The sequence below is a fragment of the Apteryx rowi genome, unplaced genomic scaffold (genome assembly GCF_003343035.1).
Source record: "Apteryx rowi isolate R43461 unplaced genomic scaffold, aptRow1 scaffold_54, whole genome shotgun sequence".
NCBI classification, from domain to species: Eukaryota; Metazoa; Chordata; class Aves; order Apterygiformes; family Apterygidae; genus Apteryx; species Apteryx rowi.
In genome coordinates, this window is record NW_020450805.1 from 3,554,933 (window position 1) to 3,578,963 (window position 24,031).

Sequence of the window (24,031 nt, forward strand, 5' to 3'; positions counted from 1 at the left end):
CTTGCCTGCCCCGGAGAGGGCAACGCGGCCTGGCCTGTCCCCGGCCCGGCCCGGCCCGACCCGGCCGCCCTGGGGGTGGCGGCAGGGAAGGGGGGGCAGGCACGCAATGGGTGCAGGCCTCGGCGGGAAACGGCAGAGGGGCAGGCAGCTGCGGTTTAGGGACCCCGCGGGGATATCGGGGAAGATGAGAACAGCCCTAGGACGTATGGCAGGGTCGCCGGTGGCGAGCAGAGTGGGGCGCAGCTCGGCGGTGCTGGCTGGAGTTGGCTCTGCCGGTTCTAGTGACGGGGGGGGGGGGAAGGGGATGTGGGGTGCAGAGGGACCAGCAGGGAGCGAAGTCCCATTGCGACCTTTCAGTGCTGAGCCTGGTCCTGCCTTTCCATCCCTCAAGATCCCCGCACCCTCCTCTCTCAGGGAAGGTCCTGGTGCTGGTCGCCAGTTTGCTGTCTGGCAAGGTATGCCCTCTGGGTTTGTCAGAGGGCAAATCCAGACTGATCAGTCACTTTCCCCCCGCAGAGGAGCCAGCTAGATCCCATTTTGGACTTTCGCATTGCTCAGTCCGTTCCAGTCCTGCTCCTGTATTGCTGTGGGTTGAGGCTCATCTAGAAAGAGTATGATCTCTTTGAAAAAGAAGAGACTACTGTTCGTTGCATGCCACAACAATTGAGAACTTTAGATTATTCTTGGGACTTCCTTCCCAAACCTTTAAGCTAAAGAAGCTCTAGGAAAAGCCAGCTATTTGATCTACCAGGAGCTAGTCATATGTGCATGCTAGCCAGTTCATTGCAAGATACCAAGCATACTGTTAGGTACCCATGGCAGCTTTTGTCCTGATCCCAGAAAGCTTTTTATGAAGCATTGCTATCTTGTATTAAAAAAAAAAAAAAAATGCCACTGAAATGCATCTGTCTCTGAGGTGGGACATGACTGCTACATGACAGAGAACAGCAGAATGATTTGCTGATAAAAAATGGGAAATTGGGCAGCAGAAGCATTTATTAGAAACACATTGAATTTTCTTTTTGGCTAAATACCCTTGGCTGACTGCAATGTTGCCAGGGTGGCAGGACTGCAGATGTCCGTCTTAGAAGGAGTGATAATACCTTATTTATGTGTTTCACTTTTCTTTAAAAAAAATTACATTTTTTACTATAGGAGGTGTGTGTGTGGGGGGGGGGTGTAGCAGTATCAGTCTCTTTTTCTCTGTGGAGAAACTGAAGAGTACCTATATCTCTCCACTTCCCAGTCCAGTGCTTGCTTATGTTATGGAGCTTACTCTGCTGAATCCAAAGGAGCCTGAACTCCTGTCTCCAAGATGAGGACCAGATAACTTTTTTTGAAACAGAAAACAATCAAAAGGAAGAAAGGAGGTGAGTCGGACTCAGCCAGCAGCCCCAGGAAAGCACAGCACCAGGGAAGGGAAAAAATGAAGCAGGAGACTGTTATTTTTTCCCTCTTAGACAGAAGACTAACTTAGTGAGTGTAAATACAATTTTAAAATGCACAGAGGTCTGAAGAAAACCCATCTGTTATGGTTTGCAATGGGATGAAATAGCCATCAATTCAGCAGAAATCATTTCTACTCTACAAAGCTGAGTATTGATTCAGGGGAGGACTGTCAGTTCTCACATGCATACTTCTCCACATAGAGACACACACGTATTATGGCAGATGAGTGTGACTGTTGTTGTCCCATATTTTGGGAAGACAGAAAAGGGGAGCTGGTTCCTTCCTCACAGGCAAGCCACTACTCCCACCACTACAAGCAGCAGTTTTTAATTCAAGCGTTGCTTCTGCTGGCCCTTTGGATCCATCAAACTGATGACCTCAATATGCCATTCACCCAGTCATGGATCTCCTGGTTCTGCCCTGAACTGGCACCTCTTCAAGCCATTCCTGTGTTACATCTTTGTTTCCTTTGTAATGTTGTTTAGGTCGCCTTCTCTGTGCTGATGTAAGAAGAAAAGAAACTTGTGCCTTTTCCTTAGCAAATTTATAATCTTTTCCTTTCTGAATCCTGAAGAACAGATCTGAAAGTTGGTTGTATGCAATGACATCAGCTTTTGTAATTTTAAATATCTAAAGACATGAATATGAATTAAAATTACTCCATATCAAGTGGCTGCTGACTGGCCACAAGTATATTTAAGCTGGAAATCAGAAGGTTTCTAGCTGTGAGAGCAGTCAGATTCTGGAACACTCTTCACATAAGAAGGGTAAAAGGTAAAAAATGAAATAGTTTTTAGACTTAGTAAGCACTTGAATGGGATGGTCTAACACAGGAGGGCACTGGCTATGATGACTTACAGTTGAACGCCAAATAACACAACCAGTAATGAGACTGAATAAGGCCCTGGTGAGACCCTGCTCAGGGTCTCTGATTAGGCTATCTCCCACTGAGATGGGGGTAGCATCCCTGCAGACAAAGTGAGTGAGGGAGTGACATTAGAGACTACAGAAATTACATAAATATCAGGCTGAAAGGAACATTCAAAGGTCACTTAGTCCATCTACATGCCCAGAGACAGGGTCAGATATGTGGACACTACCCAAGCAGGTGTTTGCCTTACTTGCCCTTAAAACATCCTGGGGATGCTACCACTACCCTAGGTACCTGTTCTACTGCTCATTGACTGACAGGTGGGAAGGTTTCCCTCCTGTTTATAACGTAATTAAACTTGTGACATCCTCATCTTTTCTTAGGGGACATGGGAAGCAATTGATCAGCATTTTCTTTCTAACGACCTTACATATTTGAAGTTTGTTATTATGCCCCCCCTTCTGTTTTCTCTCTTCTAGACTAAACCCCCATCTTTCAACCCTATGCATTTCCCCCCTCCTACACCTGTTTGTTAGTTTCCTCCAGTCCAAATCTGGGCTAAGCTTTTCCAACTAAGGCCTTGGGAGTATGGAGGAAGTAAGAAAGTGCTTCCCTTGTCTTACATGCAGTATACCCTTGTAATACAGCCAAGAATTAAATTTAACTTTTTATGCAACACCTTCACAATGTCAATTCATATTCAGTTCATGGTCTCTATAACTCTTCAGTCCATTTCCTCAGTGCTGCTATCTAGCTAGTTGCTCCCCATTTCTGTACTGGTGCATTTTTTTTTTTTTTTTCCTTCTCAGTGCAGTATTTTGCACTAGTCCTTACTGAATGTTATCTGGCTGATTGTGAAGCAATTCTCCAACTTGTCGAGATCATTTGATTTCCAGTCCTGCCTTCAGTCTTGCAAGGTCTTCTAGACTTGGTGCCAGGAATGTATTTAGTAAACATACTTTATTCTGTGATCTAAATCATTGAGGAAACTCCTTGATAGAAGTGGTCAGGCATCCCTGGGACCCATCTCAATATGTCCTCCTGGTCTTTTCAGAGTGCATACCCATAAAAGTTATTATACAGAATTGTTTCAAAAAGCCTTACTATCAAGATAGCTTGTTTTGCTGTACCTGCTCTCTCCACTATTTCAGTTACTGTGGCAAAGAAAGTTAAATTACATGATTTGTTTTGGTTTTCTCTCTGCTGGCTTTTTCTTATCATCTGATTATCTTTTAGGTGATAACAAATTGATTATTTAATAATTTGTTCCACTATTGTTCTGGAGATGGAAAGATAATGACTGAGGGCTGAAGAATCAAAGTTTTCAAGAAGGTTTAGGGACATTTGCTGATTTTTATCAGGGCAGTGCTAACTTGGAGGGTAATTTACTAGAACAGGCACTTGGTCTTTGCTAGTAATTAAGTCTTTACTAGCAAATTAAACAATGTCAGGGAATGTTCCCAGAACAGCAACTCAATCATTTGTGTTAAGTGTCAGCATGCACCTTGGCATGTTTTTCACTGAGTCCCACTAGGACTGTCCCAAACAATTTCCAGGCCTGATAGCCTGGGAGCTATCATGGGCAAAGGACCATTCTCAGTAGGGTTTTGCATGAGGTCACTCTGTTCTGGAGGTAAAGAGAGTTTAATAATATGGATGTGAGCCATTCTGTGCTAGTTTGCAGGATGTGTCCAAGAGCATGTTCCCAGGCACTCCTGATTTACTACCTTCCTACCTCTTTTTCCCTTTCCCATTTGCAAGATTCGCTGTACTTTGTAAACATAAATGAATCAGTCTTCTGACAAGTCTGAGAGGAAGCTCAGGCTGGACATCTCATTTTATAGATGCAAAGAACAAGGCAGTATCTGGCCCAGTCTCCACAGTGAGTACGTAGCTGGGCTAGCATGGAATCCAGTTGGCCTGAACCCTCACCTTCTACCATGGGTAGCCATCCTCCATCCCCCAAGCATCTTTTTTCTCAGCTTGTCAGGCAATGCCTCATGAATCATGATACCGGAGGGGAGCTTCCAGGGACATTTCAAGAAAGAGTGCCCCCAATGTAGCACGATTCCAGCTTAGCCCATCTTTCCTCTCCCATCCCAGCCCTGCTGTACCAAATGCAGCCAGTCACTGGATCACAGAAGGAAGGAAATCACTGCCCTGTGTGGAGACAGAAGCTGTCTGCAGGGGAAAGCAGAGGTGAAAGCAGGCAGAAGTGACTCTTGTGCTCCATGAACTGTCTCATCAGTGCTCTGGTCAGACACTTGTGTGAGAGATGGAGAGAAGTGTCTTGCTGCTGTGAGGGCCAAGGAGGGGAGATCCCTGGGACAGAAACGAATCCCAGCATACAGGAATAAGCAGGGAATGTCAGCAGGGCTGGGGCAGAAGTCCTGTGTTGGCTTTCTGGAGGAAGAAAGGGCTGAATATGCCAGGGGCAGAAGGTAAGTCAAGAGGTGCACTGAGCTAGATCTGAGCTATGGAGCAGCAGGAGGGTGGGGAGCTGGAGGCCACCTGATAAGTGGCTTGTAAGGCATGTTGAACTGAGACAGTGGGCAGATAACTTGTCCTTAAAGCTGCCTGTGTTGTCAAGGGTTTTGTTTTCCCCCCATCTCCCTGCTATAGGACCAACACATACATTCCCTTTTTTCTCCCAGTGCCTGCCCTCTAACTGCAGGAATTAAATTGCATCTTTGTGATGATGACCAGAGGACACAAATTCCAATGCAGTCATGTCTGCCCCTAGCTAGACCTGGGACAACTACAGATTTAAATGCCACCAGYGAACACAAGAGTGACAGAAAACACTATCAGACTTCTACAGATGAAAGATGCTCTTGTTGGATGTTGTTTTTTTTTTCCTCTGGGAAGATAAATATAGAGAAGCAACGGACTGCATCTTCAATGTGTGTGCATCATGTTCTTTGCTCCCACCTTGACAGGCTCTATACAGATTTTGGGAACAGCTTGAGATTATGGAATTAATTAAATGAAAATCAGAACAACCTACCTTGAGACAAAACTGGCATCACTGAAGTGCACAGTTCAGCCAAGAAGGAATTCTGTAGCCAGGGCCGATGGCTGCTTTCATGGATAGATCTCGTTTGGATAAAATCCCATGTTCTACATGCCTAGATCATATGTGAAGGGCTCTGTGGAGTTGTGTGCCTTATGCAAGATCATGGCTTGTCCTCACAGGACAGTGATTTCAGTGGGAACAGATGGAGCCCTGCCTTTCACAGAGGCAGACACAGTGTGCAGTCACAGATCTTGCTTTGCTGTGGCATGATGCTGAACTCCAAATCACGCTGTGTTAGTCTGGAGGACCTGGGAGGACAGAAACAAAGGCCTTTAGACATGTGCTCCAAGAGGGATCTGAAGGTCCAAAGGGTGGACCCCATTCTGCAAACCTGGGAATTGGGGTACATATTTGCATATATACATAAATGAATTAGGGAAAATTGGAGAATTCCCCCCACTTTAGTCTCTGCCCATTCCTCCAGGGCGAGTCAGCCCAGATTTTCTTATGCCTGGTGCCAGTTTGGAGGCATTCTTCCAGGCCTGCCCCAGTCAATTATATTATTTGTTCTATGAAAGCATTCCTGGCCTCTCATGAGCATATGGCATCACCTCAAGTGCTTAAAAAGCTGTGTAGGCATAGTTCCTATCTATAGAGTAGGGTGAACAGTTATAAAAAGAAATATATTGTAGAGCATGAACCACTCAGATATATTGTGGGGATGGTTCCCTTGTAAATATCTGAGAACAGAGAGAGAAACCTAACCAGCTTTATGAAGTGTTCTCTTATCGGGGCCACAACCCTGTGGGCTGAGCTTATTCTGCAGTCTAGTGGAGGTGCATCCATCACAGAGACAGGAGCTGTGGGAAAGAGACAGCACAGGGCCCCACCGACTGCCCGGGAAGTCACAAGGAGCTGTGTGGACATGGCTGAGTGCAATGGTATGCCCTGCTTTTAATACTTGGTGTGTATTGGGTGAGGAAAAGCACGGCTATCACAGTTCCCCAGAACGAATTTGCTTCTGACCTGTGTGGGGGAGGGTGGGGTCTCTTGGGGTGACTTCCCTGGGCTTCCATGCCACTTCAAAATAGGGTGACTGGCTTTATAACCATGTTTTACTGGGGCCCACAGCTACATTCAGAAGAGCCTAAGCCCTTTCTTGGAGATTTTTCCCCTTGAACGGGCTCCTTGGAGCCAGAAGGTACTTACTAGGCAACTGGGATGCAGTGATTTAGAGTCATAAGGTTAGCTTGCTGAAGCAGTGCTCACCCACGCATCTGTGTTGGCAGCAGAGGCTGGGATCGCATTTCTGACCCCACACTGGGCAGCTGGTTTCTGGCTCAGTGATCTGATGCCCTCGGCCTCTGCTCCTGGCTCCAGTCACCTCCTTTTCACCTGTTTTGCCTCCCTTGCCTGGCAGTCCTTAAGAGTTAATGGGGCAGTGCTTGATTGTCTGCTGTTTCCCTGTTGACATTCCCATTCATTGTGGCATTTTTCCGGATCCTTGTCCCAGGGTTATGAACTCCTTTCATCCCAGTTGGTGAAACTGAGCCAGATCCACTGTTCATAAAAAGCCCCATGTTTTCAATCAGGATCCTACGGGGTATTCGTCCTACAAGACTCCAGGTGCAGGTAGAGTAATGAAATGCTCTAGGATTTTGTAGCACTGCTGACAGAGAGGGGAGAAGGCAAATCTGTGCCTCTTACTACACTGTTTCTTCTAGAGGCCTGTCATATGGCAAAAAGGCTGCTGAGTGCCTTGGCTGATCCAAATAGAACTGTCACTTGTTATGAAAAAGGACAGCCATGTAAATATATTCCCTGGCTCAGACACCTCTCTGAGAAGTCAGACTGTGTCCTTCCCCTTCTGCAGGGCCTGTGACTGACTTGCCCTGTAAAGCATTCTGTGGTTTGCCAGATGACAGGATGCTGTTGAATAGAAAGTGCATAGTAACAGCGCTAAGTGCTGTCCTTTCCAATCACACTCCTGCTTTGATCCCCCTCTTGCTTATATTGGTGCTTACTGCAGGGCCTTATGGGCAGGCCCCCTTGCAATGGTGAGCTCCTGGGAAGATATTGCTGACCGCCTGTTTCTATTTTCCCCTGCAAGGTGGGACAGAGGCTTGTGCCGATGGGAGGATGCTGGGGGCTCCTCCAAACAGGCAGGAGAAAGGAGCTTGCTCCTACTCTGAGATGTCTGCAAATGGGAGGCAACAGCCCTCTGCATCCCTGCATGTGTTTGTATTCTTTAAGTAGAAGGACAGTGATTATATCCTTCCAGGTGTCTACTGACCTCCAAGGGAACATGCTGCTCAATGCTTCTCACTGCCTCTGATCGAGGGGTCTACTAGGGAGTCTGAAAATAACATTGTTTCTCCTGATATAATTTCTCCTTCCTCAAATGACTTCTCGGGTAATTGGTGGAGGCAAATGCTCCCAAAATGGGAACTTGGCAAGGAATCTGAATGCCCCCAAGTCTGAGATAGCCAAAGAGCTGAAATCAGACACACACACACACACACACACACACACATCATTAGCCGCCAGCCTGCATGTGAAATGAATTGAGATTTCCTGAGCTGGGGTCCAGAAATGAAGACTTCCTTCATTTCTGAAGCAGAGGATAAAAAACAACCCAGATACACCTCCAGCTTCCCCAGGCAATTCTGTTATATAACTAGTCTGGGTCTTGATCAGTATTTCTTTGATTATCTCTATGTGTCCACATAAATATACTGTGTGTGCATGGACACAAAATCCATCTATTTATCCACCCCACAAACCATTTTGCTGGGAGACAGCATGGTCTCCTGAATTTTTTATGGCTCCACTTAGCTTGGAAACAATCCAAGGGTCAAACACTGTGCTGTATCTCCAGTTACCTTGCCAGTCAGCAGAGGGCATGGGTCTCTGATACTCTCTGAATCTCTGATCACCCACTGGGCACTGAATTACTGCTATTACACTGCAATTCGCTGTACAATTTTATTCTTTGATACACTACCTGCCTTTGTCTGTCTGCATAGCAGCGAGAGCAGTATGCATTATTTACCAGGCTAAGTACACTGCTGCTGCTACTGTTGGGGGAAAAAAAAAAAAAAAAAAAGAGAGAAGAACTGGAATGGACTTGAAATATAAAAAGATGGCACAAACACAGCTGCCTGAGAAACAGTTCCAGTGTTACATAAAACTTTCTGAGATTTCACAGTCCCTTTTGCCTCCCTGCACAGGGGTGTTACTGTGGCCTTCCAGAGCTTTTCAGGAACAACAGAGGTACCAGGCCAGATCAAGGGGCCAGCTAGACCAGTACTCTGGCTTCAAGAGGACCCAGCAGCAAGTGCAGTGTCTAATGGGGATGGAGAAAGAGCGCCACATAGTGAGGAGAGCGGGATGCCACTTCCTGCCCACGTGGGGCACTCCAGAGTCTTAAATTGGTCTGTGTCCCTTTTGGTTTGACACCAGAAATCCTTCTGGGCTCCAAGAAGCCATTCCTGTGTTATTTCAGTTGAAATACATTACAGCCTTTCTCCAGACTGACTGTGGCCTCTCTTCCTTCCAAGCCACTGGAAAGAACCCTGAACCTACTGGGACAAGGATTTGGGGAATTTAATCAATTCCAGGGGATTTCCATTGAATACAAAGTTGATTGTAAAAGACAATAGTCATCTACTTCAGCACCCTGAGAAAGATGTTCTTCCAAGCTGGCAGGTGCTAGCTGGGAGTTGTTGTCCTGTGTTGGATGTGGTGTCCTTTGAGCTTCCTTCTAGGGCAAGGGTCTGTCTGTGAGGCAGCTTTTGGCATGTGGCTCTTCATCTCAAAGTGCCTGGGCAGAGCCAGCTGTGGTGATGCTCTCCCCAATTGACACACTGAAAGGCAGCTCTGGGCTTCTCTGCAGTGTAGGCAGCTGGTAGAGGTGTCACAGCAGAGCTGGCCTAGTCCTGGGAGGAGAGAAGGAGTGGGGAGAGAGTCAAGGCCAGGCCAGAGAGGTAGAGCCTTGGAGAACCACACTCACTGCTTGTATCTGGTGACAGGAGGGATGTGCACAGTGACTAAGTTGTTGCTCTCCTTCCCAAATCACCTGTAGATATTTCCTTGACTTTCCTCTTGTCAGTGGCAGCAATAGCCTGACCAACTTGCCGTGGCTCTGGTTTAGGCACTATATGGAGCAATGGTCAGAAAGCACCTTATCCATCAAGTTGTGAGTACTCTGGACGCTAATCCTGCGGGGAGACCAAAAGCAGCTGTGTACCAAGCTGTGTTTCAGCAGAGCTGAGCAGAGTCACACACTCAGACTAGCTCCTGGTCCTCTATTTGTTGAGATAAACTGCAGCCAAAGTGTTTTTAAATCTAGTCTGTGGTCAGGAAAATGTTTGCTCACTAGCTGAATGTCGTGAGGCAAATGGAGAGAGCAGAGAGAGCTGGGGCTCATTATTGCAGAGGAGGTTGAAGTGGCATTGGCCTATATTGCGGTAGTCAGTGCTCCGATTGTTTCCACTCTCCCCAGTGCTTGGGGGCCTTATTCACTTTTTCTCCATCATGCTTTCTGTCTGGGCTGGCCCCATTATTGCTCAGCAATAGAAAGTAGATTGCAGGTTGCTTTCTGAGTTCAGCCCCAAAAGCAGTCCTTACAGGTGATAGATTTCTGATTGAAATCCTCCCTTTCAATTGCTGATGGGATTCTTCTGACACAGCATGAACACACTTTTTGTGAAATTGCTAGCAAGTAAAGGCTGTGTTTCCACCAGGTGCACAGTCCCACGTCCTTCTACTTGCTGGCAATGCAACGCTGTCCTCTTTTCAGAGAGTCTTCACACCCCCTTCAGCTTTTGCAAGTCCTTGGAGCAGAAGTGTCAGAGCAGCCTGTGGGGGAGTGCCCCCCATCTCTCCTTTAACTAAGCAAGACTGCCGACTGTGCTTCCCAGGATATGCATCTTGCTAAAATCAGTGCTGAGCATTAGATTCCCTTTCCTGCTGGAGTGAACCAGCTCTGGGTGAACCACAAAGGCTATGTTGCTGATGCACAAAGTGTCAGCAGTGTTTCAGACCCTTTGGGGGAGCTGGGCTCAGGCAACCAGCTGTGACTGAGCTGGGGCACTGTTGCCCTTCCCTGAGCCAGAGCAGTCCTGACTGTGGGAGCAAGATTTGGGACCCACACTCAGATGTGATGCTTAAAGGGGCTCTGCCCTTGCAGAGAGCCCCTTCCAGCTCTCCCCTTATAGGCAGCCCTATGGCATTGCTTCAGGGTTGACAGTATAATTTTTTTAGCCCATCCACATTGTGTTCAAATATGGGATCCCCCAGGAGGCATGTATACAGGTTAAACACAGTCTAAAGACTGGTGGGAGCCCATGTAGAGGCTGTAATTCTTTCAGTTATTTGGTGCTAATTCTCTGCAATTTATGCTTGGGAAGGTTGTGGCTGATACTATATCGCCTTTGTCTGGGCCCAACATAGCTGTGCCAATCTAGCCTGGGACACCACACCACAGAAAGGCCAGCAGTGTCCCAAAAGGGTTATCTTGGCCCACAAGGTCTTGTCATGGTTTGCTATGATAAATGTCTTCTGGATATCAACTCTGGAGGTGAAACTCTGGTTTGAAGGATTAAACATAAAGGACAGAAGAATTTCACCCCATTGGCAGCTTTGGGCATGGCCAGAGAACATCCTCCCAAGCACTCAGGGCCCTGTGTATAGGCAACATGTCTGCACACCCCTGCCCTGCTTCTGCAGTCTCCTGGGAGGTAGCTGTGCTGGGGGGATGCAGGAGCTACCTGTCCTTTTCATGGCTTTATCAGAGGCTGCTCTGACAGAGCCATGTGGACACAGTCCAGGTGGCTTTTTAGCCCAGCTGGGAGGCAGTTCAGGCATGGTATGATATGCTGTGGCTTGTTTCAAGGGTGACACCTCAACCATCAGGATGCTCGTGTAAAAGGCGAGTTCCCTTTGCTACAAGTTTTCCTTCTGCAGACGGCAGTGGCAGTGGCTGTGTGCAGCAAGCTAAGAGCCTTATTGCCTTTTCCTCTCCGATTGTCTGGCTGATTAGTGTACAGAAGTTAAAATCAGTACTATTTTCACCATTCTGTCCTCGATGACCTGGAGAACTTGATGTTCTCTACTTCTGCCTCAGACCTGAGGAAAGGTTTAAAGGCCCCAAAGCTCATCTGTCTTTTCTAGCTAGAGTAGCTGGGAAACTGATTCTTCAGCCTCACAGATTAGGAATATAGTGGCTGCCCTGACTGGTCTTGTTTCTTTTCCAGGAAGAATATGATTGCTCCATGCTCCTCTGATGGCTCTGAAACTGGGACAGCATGTACATCTCTAAGATGAGGCCAAATACAACTAGCTGTGCTGCTCTAGGCTGCGTCTTACAGCCATCATCTTGGCTGTGAGTGCAGCATTTGCAGGCAGTGGGGAGACTACAGCATGGAAGACAAATGCTGGGGGAAAGAGGCTGCAGCACAAGGCATGCATTTTCTTTTCTAATTTGGGACTTGAACTGTGCGTGGCACACGCAGGTGGGATTTGAATGCATTTTAATGACATTACAAAAGGACTCCACTGTTCCCAGATTTCACAACCTGGAAAGAGAAGGAGATAAGTAAAACTATTTAGCTTCAACCTCCAGTGGGCGGTCCTTGAAATGAGATGAAGCATGCTGCTTCAGAGATGCTGTCAGGGGCTTGGAAGAGGCTGGAGAGGTGTTATAAAACAGGAGATGTCTAAAAGTAATAGGGGAAGCAAATAGACAAAAACAATTTGTATACCAGCTGCTGCTAAAACAGACAAACATGGCTTAGCCATATTTTGCTCTCAGGTGGAGAGCACACAGTGTTTTATGTTCACATTCACCACAGCTGCTTATCTCAGAGGGAAATGCTTTGCCTTGGTTCACACGCAATCCAGCGTGCTATGGCACACTGCTTTACCAACAACAGACATATTAGCGAAYGCTCTTTTGAGCCCTTTATCGAGAAACTGGCCTGTATCTCACTGAAATGTGAGGAGGCCTTGGGCCAGAGCACCAGTCTCTGATGTGTTAGAGTTGCTGTAACTTCCTTTAAAGGAGGAACCAGGTGGGGACTGAAGACACTGAAATACCATGAAAGAATTGGTTCCCATAGCTCTTCCACACAGGAACTCCCTCCTGACACACTGCTGCTGTGAGGTGGGTTGCATCCCATGAGGGGAAATTTGCAGATGGAAATCSTTTGGATCCTTCTCTAAAAAAACATGCCATTCCCCTGCTTCAGGCTGCAGCCAGCAGCAGAGCTCACAGTGAATTAGAGACAAGGACTGCAGCGAGGGATCTCCTTTCTTCTCCTGGGGTTTCCTGCGCACAGATCCATAGGAGTGCACAGAGGATGCTGCTGAGCCCGGCTGTGGGGGCAATCCCCAGCATCCAGCCCCAAATGCATTGCCCTGGAGGAGCCTGGGGCACAGCTAGGACCTCCCATGTCCTCGTCTCAGCTGAGGGAAACACTTTGTGACACATGCTGCTGCCCCCCCCCCCCCAGCATCCGTTTGGCATATCAAGGCAGCAGGTACACCAGCTGAGGCAAGACCCACTTGGTGAATTGTCTGCGTTGAGGAAAGACTCCTTCCAAATCCAAGTGTACTCAGCAGGAGAGCTGACTTTTAAATTATTGAGAGCAATTTTTTATGACTTCTCTTGCAGGCCCTGAGTGGCTGCCAGCCCTGTAAGCAGCAGGGACCCAAAACTGCCATTTGAAAATCCCGGCAACGGGCGCCTGGCAGCAGACATAATCTGGATGAGCTGCTTGGAGAGGCCTTCAAAGCCATCCGATTCAGAGACTGATGACATTAGCTAACTTTTGCCTCCCATTGCCGTTTGTTATTAGGAACCTGGAAGCAGAGAACTCACCCTTTAAAATGTTTCCTGGCTCTCCCCCTCCAATCTCCATCTCCTGTCTCCAGCATCCCAGGCAGCTCCAGGAAAATGTACTGAAAGGCTTTGAGTGGCAGATCCAAAGGCCTTGGCAAGAGAGCAAACACCAGGAGCTGGTAGCAGTTCTGTTTGGACACTAATGTCTCAAGCAACAACAGCGTTCCAGAAACAGAGATGCAGGTGATACCTGCTATGAAAGCAGAATTTTTTCAGCAGGGTGGCAGTTGCAGTTCATGAAGAGCCAACACCTCATTAATTTTCTCCTTAAAGCTGTTAATGATATTTAGTCCTTCTTTTGCACCTTCCTTTTGAGGAGCTTGAAAGCATTTTGCACATGCTAATTAGTAAAGGATTGCAGCTCTCTGGGAAAGAGAGCAAAAAAAGTAYTGGTCTTTTTATTTTCCCCTTGGGAAACTGAGGCACAAGGGCAATGAGTTTCCTGCGTGACACCAAGAGAGCACAAAGCAGCAGACAAATAGGTCAGAAGCACTGGGATGTTCTCCCTCTGTCCCCAGTTGAGCCTGGAGAAGTGGGGGAAAACAACCAGCCCTGTTTTCTCAGAGCAGGCTATTGCGGGAAAGCCAATAATGTGGGACAATCTGCAGTGATCTCCAGAGACATCATCTGTCCCAGAGTTTGTAGTGTTAGCTTGTAGGACTGGGATACTCGGGCTCCCCTTTTCTGGCATAAAGCTGGAAGCAGAGGTGAGTACAAATATTTTGTCTATTGAAACACAGGCTGAACTGAAGATATGCCAGAATGCTTTGAAAGCTCCTCTGCTGGGGAAGTGGGAGTGAGGAAGAGAAGACACCCTTCATTGCTGGGCAGCTGGTGCCTCTCTAGAATTAGCGCATACTTTGTGCAAGCTTCAATCTTCTCGCTGCAAGCTCAGGACTTACCAACATGCCTCCGTCTGGCAGGTTGCAAACCCAGCATGTACAGCAGCAGAAGAAACAACAGAGAAACCCCCTTGTCCTGCCCAGTTAAGACACCAAATTCAGGTGTCCCCCTGCTGCTGCCAGGGACTGGCCTTTCTTTTTCTTTTTCTTTTTTTAAAATGTAAAGGTTGCCGTATCTGTGCTTTTAATTGGCAGATTGCTGGGAGAAGGAACACGCTTTCCAGGATGACTACGCACTAGTCTTCAGGTGAGGTTGGAGTATGTCCCTCAGGCACATGGGTCTGTGCTTCGGCCTGGTTGCGAGGGGGACCTGTGGGCAGGAGATAGGCAACGGCTTTCTTATGGCCATTCTAGAGCCTGTCTTTCAGACCTTCACAGGCACAGCCAGTGATTCATAGGCCAGACAAACCATTAGCTCATCCTGTCTGCATAAAACAGGCCATGGGACTTCATGCTGTTCCCTTGTGTCAAGCCCAGCTGAGGGGATGCTCAAACACATTAGCTGTCAAATGCAGCTCCCTCTGCTCCTCTCCCCTGAGCTCTGTTCCTCACTATTGACTGGGAGGATATGTCTCTCTTGCAGAAATGCTCCTGGCTTTTGATTCTTAGTTTTCTCACCTCTGTAGTGACAGACACTGTATTTCCAACCTTCCCCTGTGCTGAACTCCACTTTTGCAAGATCCTTTGTCCAGAGACTCTGCTCAAATAGTCACCCTGCAACCCAGCGTGAGTCCTGCTGTGAAGGACACAGTGGGACTTTGGTCACAGGATAAGGACTGGAAGTTATTTGCTTTCCTTTTTTCCACTATCATCTAAAGGAAACCTTTTATGCAATAAAAGGTTAATTGTACTCTGCTTCATTCAGGTGAGGATAAGCTCGGGTCTTCTAACTCCTCTTGGGAGTCTATTTGCTATTTTACAAAATCCTCATCAACTAAAGTTAGTAAGGCCTGACAAATGCATGGCAGCTTCTGTGTGAAATGAGTTTGGTAAGGTCTCAGCCCACATCCTAGGGTGTAGTTGTCAGAAACCAGGTGCTTGTCCCTTGCTGGCCTGTAGTCAGTGAAGAAGCCAGCCACTTTGGGGATCTGCAGCCTTAAGAATCAAGACCAGATGCAATGCAAGGCAAGGCAGCATAGGGGAAACCACGCACGCAGCAATGCTCTTCCCTAGCTGCTTTGGGATGAACCAYGGGCTTTCTTTCCTTTCTTTCCCAGCGCTGCACGAGAAAGCACGAGAAGTGGCATTTCAAGGGCTGGCAGTCCCAAGCGGTAGGCCGTGTGATGGCACCATGCCTTTGCTGCACGTTTTAGAAAGATCAACTGACTAACAGGTTAAGTGCCAATGAAATGTTTCCCCCAGGTAGCTTTTACCTGAATGCAGAAGCAGCATGGCTGCAGTATTCTCTGATCCATTAGAGCCTTATCTGGAGCTCTTTATTCAYTTTCTAAAATCTCCTTAATTCGTGTTTTCCCAGAAAATGATCAACCTTCTTCTGACTTCATCCTACTTAGCTGCGTATATAATCACCTATAGTAATCCACAAAAACAGCACTGATACATTGCTGCTTGGGTTATAAAAAGCCTCTTTATCCTCTTTAAGAAGATTATTTTTTATCTTTTTCTTCCTTTTTCTTTAGACAGATTAATAATTTCCTGGGTTTATCACAACCTCCATGGGTGTTGGACTATTCCCCATGCCTGGTTTATACTGTACAGTTCTTTGAGCCTAAGTTCAGCATCTCTTCTGATATTTTAATAGCACTCCATGGCAAACAGTTGCTTTCTATTTGCTTCACATTCTGATCTTAGTTTCTTCCTAAATTTTTTTCTCTAGTGCCACATAGTGGTGGTTTGTTCCCTGTGGGTGACACTGTGATATTAGTTGGTACATCCATCAGCAATACCTGGGAGCCAGGTGTTCAGGGTTCAGTTGTGCCATCTTGCTTACTGTGTGAGAGCCCACCACTCGCCTGGACCTGCAAAGATGAGCTGATTTATACCTCACCTAGATGCACCTGGCCCYGCAGTGCCCTGAATTAAGCAGCTTGGCTCTCTGATGGGGAGAGAGTAGCTCACAGTTAATCCAGCCTTCCTCTAGGACTTGTACACTGCCTTCCCCTTGAGCCTCTGCAATCCTATCCTGAAAGCAGGAAGCAATGGTCAAAACAGTCTCTTCTCACACTGGCCTTCCACTTCTCATGTAGCCAATGCAAGAACCAGGTGCTTATCGAACCATGCTAACAGCTGGTAGGTTCAAAACAGAAAGCAGCTGCTGTTCACACATCATCTAGCTCAGCTGTAAAAGTCCTTGCCACAGGGTTTTGTGTGTGCTTAAAGTTTACATTTGTTCAAGAGGAAGTTGGATAGGTTCATGGAAGAAATATTTACTAAATACGCAGAAACCATGTCTGGCCCAGGAAAATCCCTGAACCTCAGGCATTGGAGGCTAAGAGAGTACTGACAGAAAGTACCATTTTTGCTCACCCTGTTTTATTCCTGTCCTATGCATCCACTTTAAATCCTGATGAAGACAAGATAATTGGTTAGATGGGCTTTGGTGTCACCAAGCCAGTCTTAGGGTATGTCTTAGAGGCCTCGCCCTGACTGGGGGAAATTTGGGTTGAATTCCCAGGGGCGTATTAGGGGAGTCAAGCTCAAATCTCACAGGAACCACCAAGCTGCACACCAGACTTGGTGGCAATGGGTCATTCCCCAGTCCTGCTGGAGCTGAGGTAGAAACCACACTTGGACTTACCATGTCATGGCTGTGCCTGTTACCTACTGAGCTACAATATCACAGAGAAGGTGGCAACACTTTTTCCTGTCTGTGCTTTTCACGGTGACTGGCTCCTGCAGCTGTGCTCTGAAAATGCCAAGCAGAGTCAATGAGGCAGGTGGAGGGATGCTTCATTTATGTATTGCAAAGCTCTTAGTTGCTCATGGAGCAATAATTGTAGCTTGTAGGTTCTGCAGGGATGTTTTAAGCATCTGCATTTTGTGCTCACATGTACTGTTTAAATCCCTTGTTAATATTTCAGTTCCAAATGGAGATGGTATTCACCCACCTGTTCCCTTGGGATGTGGGCTGCCTGGGTAATCTTGATGAAATGATGAAATGTTTTGCATGCTTCAGACAGAAGATTATCCACAGAGGCAAGAGCTAACATATTATTAGCCCTAGGCAGGGAAAGGTGGTCTTATGGTGAAGATCTAGGAGACCTATTCCAACTCTGCTCTTTGGAATAGCTGGCAAGCCACTTTGCTCTGCCACACTCTCTCCTTCTGGAAAGAAAGGATAATGCAACTTGTCTTCTGACAGAGGGTAAATACTGAATGCAAAATGGCACAGAAACAAATCCAGTCTGCTCTGTACGTCCTTTCAAAATTCATTAGCACGCAAGTGTTTATTCTGCAGCTTCACATAACTGAAGTATTTTGTAACTTTGACTTACCTGAATATGAAAATGCTGAAGGTATGGGTGAGGTCAACACAACTAGCCAAAAACTGGCCAACTCTTCTGTCAAAGAGGGTTTACTTTGGTCAGATTTGTAAGAGATGAAGCAACAGTCTTGTGTGGCAGAAACCAGGCAGAATTCTCCTTTCCTCCAGAGACATCAAGCTTCTTAGCCGCGGTACCTAGCAGATGGCTGAACAATGTGGAGATGGAAATGAAAAGCAATTAAAATCACTTCTATGGGAACATTAGAATCATCATGTGAGAACATCTCTGCTGTCCCTTCAGACCAGTAGCCACCCCCTTTCTGTTCCCAGTACCAAATGCTGCAGAGAAGGATACCGCAGCTGCTACAGTGGGAATCCATAGGCTGGAATATAGCATGTGCCCAGGAGACATTTCTTCTGTCCCTTCCTAGTCAAAAAGCAGAGGTCCTAGACTGGGCCAGGAGGAGTTAAAAACCCTTACAGAGAGATTTTATTCTGTCAAGTGTAACAGTGGATATTTTCATTATTCATATCAATGGCTTTTCCTGTTCTGAGTGCTGCTAAGCCTCTGTCCCTGGTAAAATCCTGTGGCAGTGAACTTCACAGGTTAATTATTCATTGTATAAAAATAGTCTCTCCTTTTATCATTTTGAAATGCATTGCCTGTCACTCTAATTGCATGTCCTCTGTTCCTGTATTATGGGAGAGTGTATATGAGGGAATGATTTACTTCCATTCTTCCATGTGTTTTTTTTTTATCTGTTTTTCACATGCCTTTTACTCATCTTCTCTCTGTATTAGCTGCCTCAGTTTCCCCATCTCTCCATTCAGAAGGCTCTACTGACTTCTAATCATTTTTGCTACACTTTCGATTTCTACTGTATCATTTTAGAGACAGAGTGGCCACAGTCAAACCCAGAGGATGGGACTCACCTCTGTGTGTCCCAGGCTTCATCCCACCGAATGCTGCAGCAATCAAATAGGGTTGAACTGGGACAGAAGTGTGATAACACAACGATGAAGCAGGTACAGGCCATTATCAGTCTTCTATTATTTTTATCCTGTCCTTTATGTAGCCAGGTACTGTGTTGACCTTGGCGACACTTAGGCCAGGTTGCACTGGCCTTATGGACCTTTCCCCATCCCTTTGGGATGCCATATCTGGCAAGGAGAGACACACTCCCTATCGGCATTGCTTGCCACTGCCAGGGCCTGCTCTGTGCTCCCCACTCACATACAGTTGTTAAAGTCCCCAGATGGCTCGCCCCAACGGATCACAAGGCAAGAGTGAGCTCCAAAACAAGATCGGCTTCAAGGTCGTGTTGCTGTTATGACCTTTTTTTTTTTTTTTTGGTTGAGCTTCCTTTTAAGTGGGTATTTAAAAGACTTTAGTGAATGCAACTTCCAGCTTTTTTCTGTAACCATGTGGCTAGAAAATCTCTAGGGAGAAAGCAAGCTGAGATGCTCATGAAATAACATGCCTCCCCCTTTTCATATCCATTAAATAGCATAAGATTTATGAAAGAAAGATGAAGACTGATAACACAGGCTCCACTGGCTTTCCACACAGTTTTCTCCAAGACTGATGAACACAGACACTCTCGTGTGATTTTAAGAGGTTGCACAGGTACTCTGATAAYAGAGCAGCATAAAGAGAGGGGGTGATAACAAAATATTTCTTGCCTCTCTGATCATTTGTTAACTCTATTATCCATATAGGTGCTGGAGCATTTGAAATCCTTTACCAGACTGACTGTCATGCTACGACTCGCTTGTCACTGACCATTGAATGTGTTTTTGCATTTCTTTGAAGCAGCTTTTGATCATCATTAGCCGCTTACATCTTATTTTTGACTGCTTTGCTTTCAAATGGTGCCAGTCAGTGTAAGGAGTGTGGATGGAGGCTTTTTGAAAGTCCAAGTAAACCACCTCACTTTTCCTTTATCTGCTGTTTTGCTGACATGCATAAAGCATCTTAGTAGATGTGTGAGGCTTGAATACTTTTGCAGAAGCAGTGCTGATTTGTTCCTGTTATATCACTGCTAGATGTTTTATTCTTTGCATTTTAATGATCTTTTCAGCTAATTTGCCTATTCAGAGTAAGGCTCATTGGTCTGTAATTCCCAGGATCACCACTAATGCCATTTTTAAAGATAGATATAATTTTACTGCCCTCTAATCCTCCTTCAGTACAGTGGCTTATTTTAATGAGATATCATAAGCATTAGAAGACCTGGATAAACCACTGAGACTCTGTGCCTTCCTGGTCTATGAATTCATTAGGTTGCTCCTGCACCTATTCTCTCAGCCTCTCAGTCCTTTGCAGTCCCTTGTCTGTTTTGCCTGAAAAAAAGTGGTCCTGGGATAGCCTCATTCCCTTACTCCCCTGTTCCCCAAGCATGTACTGGGGTGGATGCTGAGAGGGAGAGATCACCTTATTTCCCTGCAGTGTCTTTCCTTCTCCTAGTAGCCCCTTTCAGTCCTTTGCAGTCTGGCAGAGTCGTTGACTCCTGGCAATGCTTCTTGCTCCTGAGAAGACCTCGAACAGTGGTTTCTCAACTGTTTTGACCTGTGGAGCAACCGTTGTGCTCTCCCAGTGGTGGTGCAGACTACCGCATACCAAACATAAGCTGTAGGACAGATGGTGTGCGGTCCTGACTGCCCTTCATATCCCCAAGGAGGGCTTGAGGGCTGTGGGGGCAAATCGCCTCTTTGCAAAGCTGTTTTCTTCAAGGCTGCATCTCTACTGTCAGACCATGCTTTTGTGGTGCTCTGTGAGGCTTTCGGGGCAGCCTCCCCAGAGGTAGCAGGCCTACTGTAGGCTAGTGTATAGGAATGACCTGCGTTTCAAACAGTGGGAGAAAAAGGAGGACAAACTGTGTAAAATCGCTTTCTGGCTCCATGGACTGCTGCTGTCTTGCCTCTTGCTTCCTTTGGTAGTGCCAAGCTCTTGACAGGTGAGGGCAAGAGCCCCAGATTAGAAAAGGCCTTCAGGCTTTTAACACTGCTCACCTCCAACACTGCCCTTAGACTGGAGTGCCAAGCAGAGGCAGAAGCCTTCAGGCCTTGCAGTTTGGTGGCTAGCTCAGATGGAGGGCTGGAGGGCTTGCTGGGGTCAAAGCAGGGGGGAAAGACTGTGCTGTGAATGCTGTGGGGGTAAGACAGAAGTCTTTGCTGTTGGATGGTACATGGTACCTCCAAGCCCTGATGCAGGAGGCTGAAGAAGTTTTGCATAGGCTATGCTGGGGGCTACCATGAGTGTTTCTGTTGTCTAGCTTCCCTCAGCACTACAGAGAAGGTAACGTCTGTGCCAGAGGTCTTACAAATGAGCTTATGGGTGAATAAAGCCTGGGGCATATCTCTTAGTAAAAATGGATCCTGTACGAGGCATAAGAGGAGATATGTCATTGCCTTTTTCTTTACCTCCCCCCATGCTGAACTGCTCTTTTCAACTAGGATTGATTTATCTACATAAGAATGACATTTTAGGGCAATCTGTTCACATCTGGTACGTAGCAATTTATAATCCATATCTGCACCTTGTTTAATCCTGCCTCTCTAAAGTATGTCTCTATCATCAGCTGGAAGGCTCGGTAAGTGAAATGATACATCTTTGCTCATTAAAAACACAACTCCCTTTTCTGTGATGAGTATGTAGCGTAAAACATTTTAGCATCCCATTTCCTTTTCATTTTCTCATGCTCACTATCTGTCAAATGAGCCTTTTGCCTTTTAATATACTGATTTTGTATGTGTATGCATCTGCCTTTCAATAGCCTTCTCAGTTCCTGTAGGCTGCTGTGTTAGAAATCCAAGGATGGTTTCTAAACAACTACTCAGATAACCCCCAGGCAAATTSCTTCCTGCCTCTTCCTGGCAATGTCACACCTAGGAACTTTAACATAAGTGTCTGAGACCTCATAATATGACACTTAAACATATACTCTGTTTTGCTGGCACAACATAAGCCATAACAGCTAATCACACGAGGTGGAAAGATAGTTTAATACTGTTTGCTGTGCTCTGCAAGAGGCACCCAACTCATCCAGCTTGAGTTGTCTATAGGTCAGGGATGGAATGGAGAAGGCACTGAACATTAGCTGCTGACCTGTAGATACCTGCTTATGAGCCACATCTCAGCACTCCCACTAGAGTCAGCAGAGATGGAGTCAAGGCAGTCAGCAGAGACTGGAGGGCAAAGCAGCTCATCAGAGGGAAATGACTGCATCAGAGTGAGCAGAACAGCTCTGCAGGCTGCATTGACAAAAGTAGGATTTATTTGCCTAAATGCAGGTGCCTCGTGCCGATTGAGATGCCTTAGAGTATCTGGGGACCCATGCTGGTTGGATCTGTTGGGTTGACAGATAAGACAGAGGATCTGTGCCCTTCTGGTGGGGCAGCTGGAGCCTAACCTGCTTTGATTTGTGGAACATAAATATTTTCTAACAGGACATTCATGTTTGTAGGCAGCTGCATAGCATCAGAGTTTCCTTCCACAGTCCCCTGAGGGGCAGCCCAGGGAGGCTGTGCATCTGCAGAACCACCATACTAGAGTGGTGAATGGCTTACCTATGTGACAAAATATGTTGCCTTGAACTCTTATGCTAAATGCAGCCTGTTTTTGATGTCTGAAATGGGAAAATAATTATTAATTTCAAGTATTAAGTGGTCATAGTCATTGCTCAAAAGTCATTGATTTAATCTCAGGGCATGGATTTAGACAATGGTATCTGAACATCTTCATCCTGCTGAATGACATCAATTTAGTTTGGATATGGAGAGGAAAAGATTTGAAAATACTGTAGAGAGCAGTCAAACTTAAATAAGAGTCCTTAGGAGCTCCATTAGGGATACCCATTGGGGTAGGCATTGAACAAGCATAAGCATCTACTTTGCTCAATGGCATTTCTGGTAGAGGAAGAGAGGAGAAAAAAAACACAGAAAAGAAAGACATGTTCTGATATCCCCAGGACAGTGCCAGATATCTCCTTTATATCCATCTACCTAATGCCCACACACAGTCAGTGTCCTGGGGAAATATGCTGATGACACAAATTCTGGAGAATTGTATTACTATGCGGATACTTTCTGGGCATTCTTTATGTGAGTGCATAAAAAATAATCTGGGAATAATATTTAAAAACCTCTGTCTGGGTGGCTAAGGGACAAATGAGGACAGCGTGTTTAATTTTAACTGTCGACTCTACGTGCTGTCTTCATTTGTCACTATGCCAAGCTACTAGCATGTTTTTCTCTTAATTTGATCTGCTACTCCTAAGCTACTTTATTTCTAGCGCAACCTTTCACCACAACAGTTACCCATCTGCCAGCTGAATAACCTTTCTTAGTGCAGGGAATAAAATAAAACATCTCTTTCATTGCTGAAATTCCCCAAAGCCCTGGATCAAACCCATGAGTGACGCCTGCTGGAAAGGCAGGCCCTGGTGCCACCTGGGAGAGTCCCTGTACATCCCGCACCCACCAGGTATGAGCCTTCAAGAGGTGCTGCCTTCTTATTCCCACCTTGGCCCTTCTCAATTTGCACTTCTGCTAGAGGCAGCTGTATTAAAATATCAGCATGTTCTCCCTCTTTTGATGGCTGCCTGATAGTGCCAGGTGCCAGGGAGTCGAATGGTCACATTCGGGGTGGAAGCCAACTTTCTGTGCTGGATGTGCTGAGTTTGGGAAAAGCACAGGTAATGAGCATTTCCAAACTCCAAAAGGACTTGCATGCAAATGACAGGCAGCTAGCATGGGGCTTTGATACATCTTTCAAACTGTGAATAGTGTCTGCTTAGAGATTAGTGAAGGTAATATCTACAGTTAATATGGATGATAAATGTACTCTGGGAATGTACATGTGCATGTCTGACCTCAACAATATTTAAAGCTTTTGAGCAACTTATGAAGGACAGACAAATTATCAGTGGTAAATGGAAAAGGTTATACAATGAAGCATGGGTTTTGCCCTAGGCAGATTGTGCCAGAGCAATATGATATCWTTCTCTGAGAAGACAACTGATTTTCTAGACAAAGGGGATGTGGAACATCTACCGTGCTTCAAATACATTTTTGACTGGGTACCACTGAGAAATCAGTGAAGCTGAAGGATTTGGGGATCAGTAGAACTGCCAAGTAGGGTAAAAACTGGCTCAAGATGAGATGACAAAAGRTTGTGTTTCACGAGAACATACTGACTGGACTGAAGGCTCTACCAGTGTACCTAAGCCTGAATCTTAAGACTGATCTAATATTTTCATTAATGAAAGCATAGGTGTTCCCTGGTGAAATTTGGTTAGGGTTAGGGTTAGGGTTAGGAGATAGAGAAAGCCTCGAGCCCCACGTGGAGTGGGATTGCAAAGGGCATGCCAAAGGAGATGTGAGGCTGCACCAAGATGCCTCCCACAACACCTTTTTCCTTTGGGCCAGCAATGTCTGGTGTTCT

The 24,031-nt window shown here is 46.2% G+C and overlaps 1 long non-coding RNA gene across 1 annotated transcript; it reads left to right on the forward strand.

Annotated features, from left to right (window-relative positions):
* Positions 1–328: 328 nt before the first annotated feature.
* Positions 329–11,723, forward strand: LOC112973404. The gene is made up of 3 exons (XR_003255962.1): positions 329–455; positions 1,247–1,370; positions 11,594–11,723. It is a non-coding gene; the product is annotated as an uncharacterized LOC112973404 (long non-coding RNA).
* Positions 11,724–24,031: the final 12,308 nt, after the last annotated feature.